At 41.2% G+C, this 16,965-nt stretch overlaps 1 protein-coding gene across 16 annotated transcripts in view; it reads right to left on the bottom strand.

Annotated features, from left to right (window-relative positions):
• SFMBT1 (Scm like with four mbt domains 1) overlaps nucleotides 1-16,965 on the bottom strand; it is a 158,200-nt gene that overhangs the window by 118,674 nt on the left and 22,561 nt on the right. For 6 of the 16 annotated variants that reach the window (XM_074403682.1, XM_074403696.1, XM_074403681.1 and 3 more), the window contains 2 exons: nucleotides 11,274-11,392; nucleotides 8-131 (listed from right to left, as the gene is read on the bottom strand). The exons of 3 other annotated variants lie outside the window; for them this stretch is intronic. The gene's annotated coding sequence lies outside the window, so the exon portion shown is untranslated. Of the gene's footprint in view, nucleotides 1-7; nucleotides 132-4,498; nucleotides 11,250-11,273; nucleotides 11,393-13,315; nucleotides 15,474-16,965 lie in introns of those variants that run through there. 7 more of the 16 variants (XM_074403688.1, XM_074403690.1, XM_074403683.1 and 4 more) reach the window with 6 other exon arrangements.

The following is a 16,965-nucleotide window of genomic DNA, read 5'->3' as shown; positions in this document are numbered from 1 at the left end:
CACGTACCTGTAGTCCCAGCTACTCGGGAGGCTGAGGCAGGAGAATTCCTTGAACCCAGGAGGTGAAGGTTGCAGTGAGCTGAAATTGCGCCACTGCACTCCAGCCTGGTGCCTGGCAACGGAGCAAGACTCTGTCTCAGAAAAAAAAAGAAAAAAAATTATACAAGAAATTTTCTTAACATTCTTTACACAATATAGATGGGGAAAATGCATAAAGGGGTAAGTGTGAAGCCATGTTTCAAAGTAAGATGACATTCACAGTGTGTCTGTAATGACATGTTATTTATAGCACAGTATTTGTTTTACAGTAGCTGACTGAGAAAGTGACAAACATCTCTGTATCTATAGAACTTATAAAACATGTTTAAATAAGGTAATTTGCCCAAAGCTTCTCCACTGAATTTTAATTCCACAATTATTTGTTATACTATACCAGCAAAATGACACCAAATAAAAGACCATCCCAGGGAAAGGCCACTAAGCTTATAAACATCTATTTGATGTCTGTATCTTCAGAACTGTCTTCCAGTCAATATTTACCAACAAGGTTTAAAAACCAGCATATTTACAATGCTTCTTTACCAGCTTGCTAGCAGCTTGCCTCCATCTACTACTAAGTACCTCCTTTGTTCTTGGCACTACCTGGGGGGGATGATGAGGGAGCCCAATACAAAGCTCAGTCTTGCCCTAAAGGATTTTACAGTTACAGACAGAATCACTAGGGAAATTTCTGAAACGCACGGCTTTTCAAAATTAGTTGCACAAAAGGGAGAGTTCACAGTGGGTCAAGATAGCTGCAAACAGCTTTACCAAAAGAAAGGCATAACTTTCAACTTCAAGGACAGACAGAACCTTGCAAAGGTAGAGGAAAGGGTGGAAGGCATTCTCCGCAGGCCAAGTAGCACGCAAAAGGTACCAAGGCAGGCATGAGGCTGGCACCAGCTCGGCAAGGGGAAGGATAGAAGGCATGCTCGTGTGTAAGGTGGCAGGAGGGATCAGTCTGCTGGTACAGATAACAAGGCCACACAGAAGAGGGCACATAATACATAAAAGTTCTATAGTAAACAAACGGCACCAAACAGGAAAGACTTAAGGAGTGCTATATATTATACTCAATTAAAGGGCAGTTAGGACCAGAGGCAGACCAGCAGGAGGGTGTTAGAGTGGTCCAGGGATCAAAGGCTGTGAGCTTAGAGCAGAGAAGCCGCCATCAGAATGGTGTTGAAGGACTGAATCTAAGAGACATTTCAAAGTAGGAAATGAGAGAAATATAAAAAATGACTCCAAATTCTAGCATGTGAAAAGGAAAATAAATACTGGTGCCACTGATAATACTGGGATAGTAGTTAAGAAGAACTGAGGTCTGGGAGTGGAGAAAGTGTAAAAGACTGGTGCATTCATCATGACTAGTGAACTCTGGGGTGATTAGAGTAGGCCTCCCAGGTGAAGAAGTCCAGGAATCAGCTGCAAACCAGGCTGCTGTCAGACGACAGTGTAAGAAAGGTTGAATTGTAGGTTTACAAGTCAACCGGCATGCTGCAGGTAGCTACTAATCAGAAAAACTCACAGAGAAATGAACAGAGAATGCATGAGAGACCACAAAAAAGAGAGAAAGAAACTAACACTTTTTAAGCATCTCTGTGACAGCCACTACATGAGCCACTTTGTATAAATTAGAGAAAAAAATTGAGAGGTAGGAAGCCTAGAAAGCTTCCTCTCACAAAGAGGAGTACACCAATGGCAAAGCCAAACACTAAAGGAAATTCAAGAGAATAAAAACTGAGAAAAGAAAGGACACTGGACTTGCCACTGCAAAGGTCACTGGCACCCTCTGGGAGAGATTTCCAGTTGTGTGGTGGAAGCCAAGGCTATGATGTGGATGGCTGAGAAGAGAAGGACAGCTAGAAACTGAAGGCAGTGAATGGGAAGTAGGCAGTTGGGTAGCTGGGGAGCAAATGAACAAGGTTCTGTGGCTGCTAAAAAGGAAAGAAGTGCCTTGCAGTAGTGAGTCCTCCTAATCCTTTGCTTATTTTAGTAATAGAAAACCACCGAGCAACAAACCCAAAAGTCAAAGATTAGGGCCTACATATCATATGATTCAAGGTAATGCAATTATGGGAAAATGGAAGACATACTCTAGCTTTTGTAGGCTCAATTTCCATCACCAGCAAATCTAGTTCAGCTATAAATATAACAAATTAACATACACTGATTGGAGCATATTCCACCTGCCTTATAGGTGAAAAGCTAACATCTCTCAAAACTGAATGCTAAAGAGAATAATAAAAATACAAATAAAAACCATAAAAATTATAAATATTTCATACTACCTTTCCCAAATTGTAAACCATATTTTGAAAAATATAGTATCTAAAAGACAACCACAATCATCTGAAAATCTTCTATGGGAATTGTGGAGCTACTGGATTTGATTACATTGTTGGCAAAAACACTTGCTGCTTCAATGGAAAATGTTTTCATCAGTATTTCCAGTGATGAGCCCTAAGTGGAGATAATACAATTCATTCATGAAACTTGCTAAGTTACAATTTATGTACTAGTTTATACTAAAAATGGTAAGGGTAATTATTCTTCAATCCCTCACCTAAAGAGTAAACTCTTCTAAAGGGACAGTAAAGAACAGGTAAACCTAGAATTGGCAAAAGAATATGACATCTTTTTTTTTAAAGATGGGGTTCCACCATGATGGCCAGGATGGTCTTGAACTCCTGACCTCAGGTGATCCACCCACCTCGGCCTCCCAAAGTGCTAGGATTACAGGTGTGTGAGCCACCACGCCCAGCCAAGAATATGACATCTTGAGTATAACTCTTAGTGGTATTGTATTCGCTAAGTTGTTCAAAACAGACCAGAGGTAGTTTTCTGCTAAATTCACTTTTCTATCCATTACTAGCTGAAATCAATTTTTTTTCACATTCTAGGAAATGATTATATTACTATGTTTGCTCTGGCCAAAATGCTCTCATCGTTTTCTTACTATTAGATACTAATCCATTAATAGTAAATTTAATTACTTCAAGAAAGAACACAGTTTATTTATAAAGAATCTTTTTTTTTTTTTTTTTTTTTTTTTTTTTTGAGACAAAGTCTCACTCTGTCACCCAGGCTGGAGTGCAATGGCACAGTATCGGCTCACTGCAACCTCTGCCTCCTGGGTTCAAGTGATTCCTGTCTCAGCCTCCCAAGTAGTTGGGATTATGGGACGTGCCACCACACCCAGCTAAGTTTTGTATTTTTAGTAGAGACAGGGTTTCACCATGTTGGTTAGGCTGGTCTCAAACTCCTGACCCCAGGTGATCCACCACCTCAGCCTCCACAAGTGCTGGGATTACAAGCATGAGCCACTGCTCCTGGCTAAGAATCATTTCTTTCAATAAACTGCCTTGCAGTCAGAGAGGAAGAGAGCTGACACTCAAGTGCTCACTACAGTAGGCACGATGTGGTATGGTACCTCTCATCCCACCACCATTTAAAATATTCCCATTTTAAAGGTCAGGAAATGGGAGACTCAAAGAAGTTACTTAACTTGTCCAGTATCACACAACTAGTAAATGACAGCCAAATCCATAACTTAAGTTTTTTACCAACATACCGAGCTGCCTGCCATTCAAAAATAAAATCTTTACATGTAACACTTTTCCCAAAATGGATTTCCTCATCTTCTATCACTTCTTCTTAGACAGTTCACTGAATGTCCTAAAACCTCAATTCAGGAAAGAACTGAGACCACTTCTTAGAAAGTTTTTAGGCCAGGCACAGTGGCTCATGCCTGTAATGCCAGCACTTTGGGAGGCTGAGGCAGAGGCAGGAGAATTGCTTGAGGCCAGGAGGTCAAGTTTGCAGTGAGCCATGATCACACCACTGCCCTCTAGCCTAGGTGACAGAGTGAGACCCTGTATTTAAAAAGAAAAAATTTTTTAGAACCACCACGCAGTGAATCAACTGACAATAAGAAACATATCTGACAGCTGTTACTGATAACAGATCTTTGTAAAAAGCTCTGGGGACCAACAGTAGTACATCTAGTATACCTTACAAGCTATACAGCTATTTTTACAATATTCTTTATTTTTGCAACACAAAATCAGGTGTCACAGTCCCTGACAGGGGTGAGTCCTAGGCTTCCTTGGGATTAGACTCTAAAGGACAGGCTCTCAGTGTATGATGGAGTCAGTGAATGAATAAAGACACAGTCAGCATAAATGTTAATACAGCAGAGATAAATTATGAAACTGGAGGACCCACAAAATGAAAGCATAAAGCAACCCCCTTCCACAAATGTCATTTAAAAAGCCAGAATCATGTTTGAGTTACATAAAAAGTAATAGGCCGGGAGTAGTGCTTCAATACCTGTAATCCCAGCACTTTGGAAAGTCGAGACAGGCAGATGGTTTGAGCACAGGAATGGCAGACCAGCCTGGACAAAATGGTGAAATCTCATCTGTGCAAAACATTAGCTAGGCATGGTGGCATATACCTGTAGTGCCAGCTACTCAGGAGCCTGAGTGAAAGGGTCACTTGAACCCAGGAGACAGAGAGAGGTTGCAGTGAGCCAAGATCACACCACTGCACTCCAGCCTGGGTGACAGGTGAGAGAGATCCTGTCCAAAGGGAAAAAAAAAAAAAACCTCACTGTATTTTAATTTGCAACAGCTAAGTTAAAACTATAAAAATGGTTATCAGAAGACAAAATGGAAAATAACAAGTACTGTCAAGGATGTGGAGAAACCAGAATGGAAAATGGTATAGGCAATTTGAAAAACAGTTTGGCAGTTCTTCAAGAAGTTCAACACAGAGTTACCATAAGACCCAGCAATTCCACTCCTAGTTATAGACCCAAGGGAAATGAAAACAAATGTCCACACAAAAATTTGTATAGAAATGTTCACAGCAGCATTATTGTCAACAGCCAAAATGGAGAAATAACCCAAATGTTCATCAACTGATGAGTAGATAAATAAAATGTGATATAGCCATATAGTAGACTATTATCTGGTGATAAAAAGAAATGAAATACTGATATTGGATGAACTTCAAAAACTTTATGCTAAATTAATGCCAGGACCCAAAGACCTCATATTATATGATATCATTTACACAAAATGTCCAGCATAGGCAAATCTAGAGAGACAGAAAGGAAATTAGTGGTTGCCTTAGGCTGAAGAAGCAGGGAAAGGGCATAACTGCTATGGGTACAAGGTTTATTTTCTGGAATAATGAAAATGTTCTAAAATTAGATTATCGTGATAGTTCCACTACTCTATAAATACACTGAAAACCAATGAATTGTATACTTTAGGTGAGGTTTTTTTCCTCTTATTTTTTAAATGAAACTATTATAAAAATAGAAAAAGCTTATAATTGTTTGCTTCTCGTTTTTCTTCTTTAAACAGCAAAGTGTGCAGTAGGGAAGACTTATTTCATCAAGAACAATATACTATAGTTGTTTTTCTTTGATTTAGAATACTGACTTTCTAGCACCCTATTTTTAGCAGTAAAAGAAAATAAAGTTGGGAATTTCTAACATTTAGAACACAATCATTAATAAAGGACAAAGTAAAAAAAAATTAGAACTTTAAGCTTACACCTCTAACTCCAAAGCAGAAGGAATCTACTTATTCCAGCTCGGTACACCAGACACTACTATACCCTCTGACCTCTAGTAACACTTACCATCATAGCCTGGATCATGGATTGCAGTGCAAACCTTCAGCGATTGCTACAAGCCAAAAACATGTCAATCTAGCTGAGGTCAGGGTGAACATTATATATCCAACTTTCAAAGCATACAATTAATGTCCAACCTTCTCAAGGTGGTTGTATCAACACACATCCCATGAGCATGGCTCTACGTACTCAGTGACAGTGGGTTTTTTAATTCCTGCAACTCTAGTGTGTAATAACACATCCCTGTGTTTTAATTTATATCTCCCAATTAAAGTGAGACTGAATGCCTTTTCTTATGTTTACTGACCCCTGGGTTCCCTCTTTGAGAAGTGCCTTCTCAAGTCATTTTCCTACTGGGCTGTCTTCCTTATTTATTGATTTGAAGGAACTCTTCACATATTCTGACAGTTCTGTGTGATTATTCTCCCACTCCATAGCTCATTTTTTTATTCTTTATGGTAGCTGTTGATAATGGTTTTAATTTTAATGTAGTCATATTTATCAAGCCTTTCCTTAAAGTTAGTGCTTTTTGCCTCTTGTTTTAAGAAATTCTTCCCCATTCTGAAGTCACAAAGATCTTCTCTTAACAGTTTTGCCTTTCACATTGGAAATTTCTATTTTGATTCATATTGGAAAGATCCAATTTCTTTTTATTTTTCCCATCTGTAAAACTGATTATTGTTAACTAGATTTGTCTCCAGTGTCTAGACTTATAACCACTAAGCAAAATAGGAACAAATGAGATCCTCCTTTTGTTGAAGACATACTATGCTACTATGCTGAGTACTTTATATACCATATACAAATATACAGTAATTCTGCAAAGTACATTAGTAATAATCCAATCTTTCAGAAAATGAAACTAAGGCTAAGAAACACGTCCAAGCTTTTAGAAGGTGAAGATGGGATCCATGCCTGTCTAATCTAGTGCCCATAATATTTCTATACACCACACTATTTTAGGTAAGAATGTGATCTCTGGATAAAAAAGGAAATATTTTCATGGTGAGGATGTTGTAGTCACTTTACTCTCCAGGTCCACTCATATAGTGACACTTACTTTTATTTTACAGTTCTTTTATTAATTTACTCGACAGATATTTCTTGGGTTCCTATTACCTGCCAGGCACTGTTCCAGGCTCCGGGGAATGAAGTAGTGAGCAAAACAAATTCCCTACCCTCTTGGGGATTATAGTCTAACCAGACCAGAAGTACTCTCCCATCTCTATTCTACATGAAGTATCACACAGTTAGTAAAGGAAATCTTCCTCCAACAGCAGAGTGACAGGACTGCAACATGAAACAAGAGGAATTTAAAGAACAAGAAGGAACTTAAAGAGTAACTTGGAGAAATACCAGTATTCATATGAAAGAACCCCAGCAAATAAAGCATCCTATGCCTCTTCCCTTCTCCTGCAGCTTATACCTTCACTCTTCAAAAAACCCAGTAACTACCTTAACAAAATCAGCATGACTTCTTGCAAACATCTACATATACCTTGTGCTGTTTCTAAACTCTTTTCCTTCTCTACTTAAAAAAGATTCTTTTCCCTGTGTGGCAAGTAATAATAAACTGCTTTTTCATTTCTTTAATACAAATTTGAAGTCTATGCATACTTAGAAAATTGAAGAATGGGCCAGGCCTGGTGGCTGAAGCCTGTAATCCCAGCACTTTGAGAGGCCAAGGCGGGCAGATCACGAGGTCAGGAGATTGAGACCAGCCTGACCAACATGGTGAAACCCTGTCTCTACTAAAAATACAAAAACTTAGCCAGGTGTGGTGGCATATGCCTGTAGTCCCACCTACTTGGGAAGCTGAGGCAGGAGAATCTCTTGAACCTGGGAGGTGGAGGTTGCAGTGAGCTGAGATTGAGCTACTGTACTCCACCTGGGCAACAAAGTGAGACTTTATCTTAAAAAAACAAGAAGGCTGGGCGTGGTGGCTCACGCCTGTAATCCAAGCACTTTGGAGGCCAAGGCAGGAGGATCACCTGAGGTCAGGAGTTCAAGACCAGCCTGACCAACATGGTGAAACCCCGTCTTAAAAAATAAACAGCCGGGCGCGGTGGCTCAAGCCTGTAATCCCAGCACTTTGGGAGGCCGAGGCGGGTGGATCACGAGGTCGAGAGTTCGAGACCATCCTGGTCGACATGGTGAAACCCCGTCTCTAATAAATATACAAAAAATCAGCTGGGCATGGTGGCGTGTGCCTGTAATCTCAGCTACTCAGGAGGCTGAGGCAGGAGAATTGCCTGAACCCAGGAGGCGGAGGTTGCGGTGAGCCGAGATCGCGCCATTGCACTCCAGCCTGGGTAACAAGAGCGAAACTCCGTCTCAAAAATAAATAAATAAATAAAATAAAATAAAATAAAATAAAATAACAAGAAAGAAAGAGAGAAAGAATATTGAAGAATTCAAGAACCAGGCAAGAAAGTTAGTTCTGCAGAACAATGTGAAGGTCAAAAACTTCCTTTATTTTCCCACCACCTGTTTGGATCTGCTTTCATCCTTCAGAAAAGGAAAATCCCTTCCCTGAAGCTCTAGACACCACCCTATTCCCCTACTTACTCTGTAACCTAGAACCTTCAGTTAAACCTCACGTTCTACACCCGTATCTACCACAACAGTCCCATAAGGTCAGCACACACAAACAGGCTCTCAGGTCGCTATCTCAACAGTAAAAGAAAACCCCTCCAAGAACTTCTCCATTTCCCTGCTTCCTCCTCACAGCAAGCTGTCTCATCTCAGAGGCTTGCCTACATAGGGCATTTCCTCATTTGCTCCCCGTGTAGCTACAGCTTCACCTAACTCACTGGTACTGCTCTTATCCAGGTCGCCAATGACCTTCCTATTGCTAAATCCAATGGTTTTCTCTCTTATCTTACCAGACCCTCCATTCTACACAGTAAAATGCTACTCCTTAGAGGATTTTCTTCTCTCAGGTACTGTGACACTACTCTCCTGGTTTTCCTTCTTCCTCTCTAGCCAATCCTCAGTCTCCTTTGCCGCCGCCTCCAAAATCACAAGCTCTAAAGCTTGGAATTCCTTTGGGTTTGGTGCTGAGTCTTCTTTTTTTCCCATCCACATTGGAATTCTCTTCCTAGGTGATGTCATGCAAACTCATGGCTATAAATATTATCAATACTCATAGCTATAATCCCAGCACTTTGGGAGGCTGAGGTGGAAGGACTGCTTGAGAACAGGAGCTTGAGACCAGCCTGGACAACATAGTGAGACTTTGTTTCCACACACAAAAAATTTTTTTCTAATTAACTGGGTGTGGTGGTCTGTATCTGTAGTCCCAGCTACTAGGGAGGTGGGAGGATCATGTGAGTCTAGGAGGTCAAGAGGGCTACAGTGAGCTATGATTGTACCACTGCACTCCAGCCTAGACAACAGAGCAAGACCTTGTCTTAAAAACAAGCAAAAAAAAGCGTATACGTGTGTGTGCGCACGTATGTAAAATCAATGATTAATAGGACTCACTCATTGAGCTCCAGACTTACATATCCAACTGCTCATTTGGAATTTCCATTTTAATGTTACGTGGGCAACCAAAACTGAATTCCAACTTTGTTTCCCAACCCAACTCTCCCCAGGGTTCGCCATCCTAATAGTACAGGACAAACCTGGTCAAAAACTTAGAAACCACTGTTGATGGCTTCCTCATTCTCAACCTGTCCATCAGCAAGTCCTATTGAGTCTAGCCACCATATATTTTGAAATCAAACACTTCTATTTTTCACTGTCATCACCCTAGTCCATGCCACCTAGACTACTGCAGCGCCCTCCAAACTGTCTCCCTTTCCACATTTGGAAGTCTATTCTCCATACAGCATACAGACATTTTTAAAAATGCAGAATGGGCACAGTGGCTCAACCCTGTAATCCTAGTACTTTGGGAGGCCAAGGCGGGCGTATCATGAGGTCAGGAGATCGAGAACATTCTGGCCAACACGATGAAAGCCCGTCTCTACTAAAAACCCAAAAATCAGACAGGTGTGGTGGCGCACACCTGTATTCCCAGCTACTCAAGAATCTGAGGCAGGAGAATTGCTTGAACCTAGGAGGTGGAGGCTCCATGAGCCAAGACTGCGAAACTGCACTCCAGGCTGGTTGACAGAGCAGGACTCTTGTCTCAAAAAAAGAAGACAAAATAAATCATGACACAATCCTACTGAAAGCCTTTCAGTAACTGCCTAAACAGTAAAATCAAAACTCCTTACTGGGATATACAAGGCCCTGCAAGATCTGGTGTCCCCACTTACCACCTCAACTTCTTTCCATTTACACTCCCTCTGCTGGTTTCTAGTTCACCACAAATTCCACTCTCAGGGCCTCTGCAGGTGCTCTCCCCGTCACCCAGCCTTCTCTACACATGACTGCTTTTCGCCTTCCACAGCTTAGTCTAAAACCAGTATATCAAGATTTTTTTCCTGCTATAGCCAGTGAGTACCAAGAAAAAGAAGTAGACCAGGCATGATTGCTCACACCTATAATGCACTTTGGGACGCCAAAATGGGTAGATCACCTAAGGTTGGGAGTTCAAGACCAGAATGGCCAACATGGTAAAACCCCATCTCTACTAAAAATACAAAAATTGGGCCGAGCATGGTGGCTCACGCCTATAATCCCAGCACTTTGGGAGGCCAAGGCAGGCGGATCGTGAGGTCAAGAGATTGAGACTGTTCTGGCCAATATGGTGAAACCCCATCTCTACTAAAAATACAAAAAATAGCTGGGCATGGTGGCGTGCACCTGTAGTCCCAGCTACGCAGGAGGCGAAGGCAGGAGAATTGCTTGAACTCTGGAGCTGGAGGTTGCAGTAAGACGAGATCATGCCACTTCACTCCAGCCTGGCAACAGAGTGAGACTCCATCTCAAAAAAAAAAGAAAAAAAGAACAAAAATTGGCCAGGCATGGTGATGTATGCCTATAATCCCAGCTACTCAGGAAACTGAGGCAGAAGAATCACTTGAACCTGGGAGGTGGAGGTTGCAGTGAGCCAAGAACGTGCCACTGCACTCTCGCCTAGGACACAGAATGAGACTCCGTCTCAAAACAAACAAAAAATTAAAAAAAGAAAGAAAGATTTTTTTTTCTAATGACTCTATTGAACACATCCCCATCTTACTTTCTAATGTATCAGACTTCCTGCATAGCATTTATCACAATTACTAGATTTTATTTATTTCCTTACTGGCTTATTATCTCCCTACCTTCCTGCAATACAAGCTTCTGCCTTTTCTGGGTAGTGTATTAAAGCCAATACATGTTTGTGGAACAAATGGCAGAAAGAACAAGTCAAGGATAGAGGAAGGAGAGAGAAGGGGAAAACAAGAACAGAGAGCATATTTCCAATCTATACCAAGGCTTCCACCCACAGTTTTATAATACAGGTTTTTCCATCCTAAGTAAAAGTAGAGGCCGGGTACGATGGCTCACACCTGTAATCCCAGCACTTTGGGAGACCAAGGCAGGCAGATCACCTGAGGTCAAGAGTTTGAGACCAGCCTGGCCAACATGGCAAAACCCCATCTCTACTAAAACTTTTAAAAAAAATAGCCAGGCACAGTGGTACGCACCTGTAATCCCAGCTACTCAGGAGGCTGAGGCAGGAGAATCACTTGAACCGGGGAGACGGAGGTTGCAGTGAGCCGAAACTGGGACACTGCACTCCAGCCTGGGTGACAAGAGCGAGACTCTGTATCAAAAAAAGAAAGAAGGAAAGAAAGAAAGTAGAGGTCCCCTATTGGCTCAGTTGAACCTAACAGCAATACATAGTAATATATAATAAGCTTAATCTATTCGTAAAGGACATCTCTAACGATAATCTTTTTTACATTCAGTGCATTTCTAATAAAAGATCAAATTCAGTTATCAGTTTACAACTACTCTTGGGAGTAACTAGTGTGTACCTAAATTTGCTGAAGTAAATTTGGAGACAATTTTGCTTAAAACCTAAGGTCAAGAAGAGGAAACGATAATATAATCAAGTGCTTTATGCTTATACTCATTAGAAAATGTCTCTAGGGCCGGGTGCGGTGGCTGACGCCTGTAATCTCAACACTTTGGGAGGCCAAGGAGGGCAAATCACGAGGTCAAGAGATCGAGACTACCCTGGCCAACATGATGAAACCCCGTCTCTACTTAAAATACAAAAACTAACTGGGCGTGGTGGCACACGCCTGTAGTCCCAGCTACTCGGGAGGCTGAGGCAGGAGAATTGCTTGAACCCGGGAGGCTGAGGTTGCAGTGAGCCAAGATCGCACCACTGCACTCCAGCCTGGCGCCTGGTGACAGAACGAGACTCTGTCTCAAGGAAAAAAAAATGTCTCTAGGAAAGCATAACGGTAAAGCTGGGTGATGTGTAAATTGGAGGTATATTACATTTTCTCTACTTGTGTGTTACATTTAAATTTTTCATAACAAAAGTTAAATAAATAAAAGTAAATGCCTCTATGAAGTCAAAAGACAGCAAGTATCTGTGGGTCACAGACATACTCCTGGCTCAAGTGCACTCTGTTGCCATTTGGAGATTTAATTTAAATCAGTTGATGGTTGCTCAGTATCTTCCCAAGTCTTAGGACGTTAGGTCTTCATCCGGGTCTTTTTGGGAATATTGGAGGATACAAGGAAGCAGGACTGCCCTTTCACCTAGTCTGTGTCACAGCCTTCCAGCCCCTGCACCACCAGCCCAGCCCCTTTCTATGGGAGTTTCTAATAAACACGGTTCAAAAACAGCAACCTCGGGGCAAAATAAAATCATTTACAAAAGGAAAATAGAAAAAGCATGTAGAAGGGGAAAATATTAATAATTATTTTTGCTTAAATTCAAACCAACCATTTTCCCCTAGAATTTTGATGAGGTACTATTTCTTCTAGAGTAGCACGTCAAATTCAGGAAGGGATTCGTAGAAGACTAACTGCAAAAACAGCAGAGACCAGCAACCCCACCCAATAAAGTTCCTTCTCTCAAAGATTCCTCACCTTACTCCAGGATTCCTCTATTGCATTTTTAAAAAGTGGTTAAGAGGTGAAAAGAAAGACCTCATTAGGCGAAACAAAGAACATAAGAATCTAAGCTACTCTGGCAGGTGTTTGTCTTCTACTGTAGAAATAGCCTAGTTGGACTGGGTGTGGTGGCTCACACCTATAATCCCAGTGCTTTGGGAGGCCAAGGTGGGCGGATCCCTTGAGCCTAGGAGCTGGAGACCAAACTGGGCAACATGGTGAAACCCCATCTCTAGTAAAAATACAATAATTAGCCAGGCATGGTACCATGTGACAGTAGTTTCAGCTACTCAGGAGGCTGAGGTAGGAAAATTGGTTGGGCCCAGGAGGTAGATGCTGCAGTCAGCCATGATCATGCCTGGCCAACAGGGTGAAATGCTGTCTCAAAAAAAAAAAAAAAAAAAGCAAACATGATAAGACCCTATCTCTATAAAAAATAAATAAATAAACCAGAATGAAGAAGCAAAATACACTACAGACATAGAGTGGAATACTATTCAGTCTCTAAAATGAAGGAGATTCTGACACGTGTTACAATGTGGATGAACCTTGATGATATTATGCTAAGTGAAATAAGACAGTCACCAAAAGACAAATACATGACTCCACTTACATGAGGTACCTAAAGTAGTCGATTTCACAGACCTGAAAAACAGAATGGTGGTTACCAGGGGCAGGGTGGAGTGGGGAATGGGAAGTTATTATTTAGTGGGTATAGAGTTTTACTTTTATAAGATGAAAGAGAGTTATGGAGACAGACTGTGGTAATGGTTGCACAACATTATACACATTGGTATACACAATATACACAAGTATACCACCGAACTATACACTTAAAAGTAAAGATGGTAAATTTAATGAATACATTTAACATCACTAAACTATACATTTAAAAATGGTTACGGCACTAAATTTTATTTTGCCCCAATAAAAAAATTTTTTTTAATGTTGCCATGCCTAATAAATAAATAGCTTAATAACTTCATGCCACAAATCATGTAGTTACCAAACAAGTATGTTTAGATTTGGGTGTCCGTGTTCATAAAGTGAGAAGGAAAAAAAAAAGCAACATGACCTTTAAATGACAGCAGGGCCCTGAGTAACAAATGACTCTAATCAGATCAGGAGAGGTCAATGTGATCCTTTAGGTGACAGAGATCTAATCTGGGATACAGTTGGGCCTAAACAGATTTACTGAACTCAAGGAAATGAGCACTTAATCACACTAAGAGATCACGGCCACAGTGAAGATATGTTTCCTGTCTTGTTCCATTTCTAGGGGCTGAGTTCAGTTTTGTGGTTCAACACATGGATATGACTAGGCTAAACTGGAATTTAATTCTTAGCTTTCTTATATTTCAGTCATTTCTGTGTTATTATTTGGTGGCACAACCCAAACTACTCAGTTTAATTTGTTCTACATCTAAATTTATCTCCATACACGAATTAAATACCATCTGTGCTGGATAGTGTATACCGGTACTTAGTCTCACATCTACCCTTCCGACTCTCCCTGCATCAGGCCTGAAATCTATATTTCCAAACCCCTCTGTCGGCTGTGCTTCCATTAGGCTCTGGCAGCAGCGCTGGCAGGAGTGCAGGTTCCTGCTTGGCTGCAGCGAACTCCAGCAGCATCAGTGAGAAATGGGGGTTTGTGGGTACCTTTAAACTTTTGTTCCTTCAGCCCTTCATTTTGTAAACAATTCCTAGAATTACACCCCTCTTGAATGAAACACCTAGAATAGTTTCCTGAGTAGACATTCACTAACAGCCCACCAAATTTAAAATTTACAAAACTCATGGGCCAGGGTGGGGAGCTAGTCTATGAAATACTCATTCATCTATTCATTCAACAAATTTTTAGTGAGCACCTACTATGGACCAGACGCCGTTCTAGGTACTAGATATACAGCAGGAAACAACACAGACAAAAATCCTTGTCCTCAAGGAGCTTACATTCTAGTGAAGGAGAGGCAATACTCAGGACAAGTAGATAAAACACATAGTGTGTAACACAAGTGCTAAGGAGAAAAAAATTAAGCATGGGCAAGGATATGCAATGTTGGAGAAAGGTTGAAATTTTAGATAAGCAAGTCACTGAGCTGATTTCTGGGGGAAAACCCCAAAGAGGTAAGGAAGCTAGTAGTTACATAACCGGAAGAGCATTCCAGGTAAGGGAAGATATGTAAAAGGGTCCTTACGAGGAAGTCTCCTTGCAGTGGCTCATGCCTGTAATCCTAGCACTTTGGGAGGCTGAGGCAGTCAGATCAGGAGGCAGGAGTTCAAGACCAGCTTGGGCAACACTGTGAAACCCTATCTCTACTAAAAATACGAAAATTAGCTAGGCATAGTGGTACATGCCTCTAACCCCAACTACTCAGGAGGCTGAGGCAGGAGAATTGCTTGAACCAGGATCTGGGAAGTGGAGGTTGCAATGAGCCAAGACCACACCACTGCACTCCCAGCCTAGGCTCCAGAGCGAGGAAAAAAAAAAAAATGTCAGGGGCTGGTCCCAGAATCTAACTGGAAATCATACAACAGAAACTTGGATGGGACTCCTACCAGGTGTAAAAATACAATGAATATTATAGAATTATTTAATTATCTTTGTCTAAAGCCAATTACATTGTTTATATTTTTATATTTAGCCAAATATAAGAATATAAAGGCGTTAGCCAAAGATAATTATATAACTGCAAATTAACATTCTCCAATAGTTATTATAGGGGAAAACTAATGTATAACGTGCCAGTTATAAAATGTTTAATATTTTTATATAAATATTATAGAAACAGTATAGAAATATAAAAGTACCTATAAATCCACTTTTTATTAAACTAATCAAGTTATAGAAAAAACATTACCTTCTTAACTGTATTTCCAAGAGGATAATTATCAAAATGTAAATTTTCTAGAGAGCCAATGAAAAAATTTAGAACTAGAAAAAATCAGCAAGTCCCCTTCCCTTCATTTTTGGACTAAGGTAATAAAGCCCAGACATAAATGAAGCCTGGTCATTCTTCAAGCACCAATACATATTTCAGGTTATGTGCAATGGCTCATGCCTGTATCCTAATACTTTGGGAGACTGAGGTGGGGGGATTACTTGAATTCTGGAGTTCGAGACCAGCCTGGGCAAAGTAGGGAGACTCGGCATCTACAAAAAATTTAAAAAATTAAAATTAATTAATTAATTAATTAAATTTTTTTTTTTAATTAGCCAGGCATGGTGGTGCACATTTATGGTCCCAGCTACTTGGGAAGCTGAGGTGAGAGGTCACTTGGGCCTGGGAGGTAGATGCTTCAGTGAGCCATGATCACGGCACTGCACTCCAGCCTGGGTGACAGAGTGAATCCTGTCTCAACAATAAAAAATTCAATACTGTGATGAAATTATTTCTAGAATATATTTTTATTTCTCTAACTTCTCAAAACAGAGACCTCTTTTTTTTTTTTTTTAGACGGAGTTTCGCTCTTGTTACCCAGGCTGGAGTGCAATGGCACGATCTCGGCTCACCGCAACCTCCGCCTCCTGGGCTCAGGCAATTCTCCTGCCTCAGCCTCCTGAGTAGCTGGGATTACAGGCACGCGCCACCATGCCCAGCTAATTTTTTGTATTTTTAGTAGAGACGGGGTTTCACCATGTTGACCAGGATGGTCTCGATCTCTCGACCTCGTGATCCACCCGCCTCGGCCTCCCAAAGTGCTGGGATTACAGGCTTGAGCCACCGCGCCCGGCGACTTCTTTTTTTTTTTTTGAGATGGAGTTTCGCTCTTGTTACCCAGGTTGGAGTGCAATGGCGCGATCTCGGCTCACCGCAACCTCCGCCTTCTGGGTTCAAGCAATTCTCCTGCCTCAGCCTCCTGAGTAGCTGGGATTACAGGCACGCACCATGCCCAGCTAATGTTTTGTATTTTTAGTAGAGATGGGGTTTCACCATGTTGACCAGGATGGTCTCTATCTCTCAACCTCGTGATCCGCCCGCCTCAGCCTCCCAAAGTGCTGGGATTACAGGCTTGAGCCACCGCGCCCGGCTAAAACAGAGACTTCTGAACACATTTCTTATTTGCCTTGGTAACTGTAGCCTCTCTAAAGAGCAACTATATCCAGCCCAGGTATGATGCTGGACTTTGCTAACTGCTGCCTCCACTAGGCAGCCCTAACAATCTCTACTCATCTTGCTCCCAGCTGATGGTGTCTGTTCTACATGATAGCCTGGAAAACAGTTAAGAACCATACATCAGCTTTGGTGCAGGAGCTTT

Source organism: Saimiri boliviensis, chromosome 8 (genome assembly GCF_048565385.1).
Source record: "Saimiri boliviensis isolate mSaiBol1 chromosome 8, mSaiBol1.pri, whole genome shotgun sequence".
Taxonomy (NCBI): domain Eukaryota; kingdom Metazoa; phylum Chordata; class Mammalia; order Primates; family Cebidae; genus Saimiri; species Saimiri boliviensis.
This window is presented reverse-complemented; position numbering and strand designations above follow the sequence as displayed.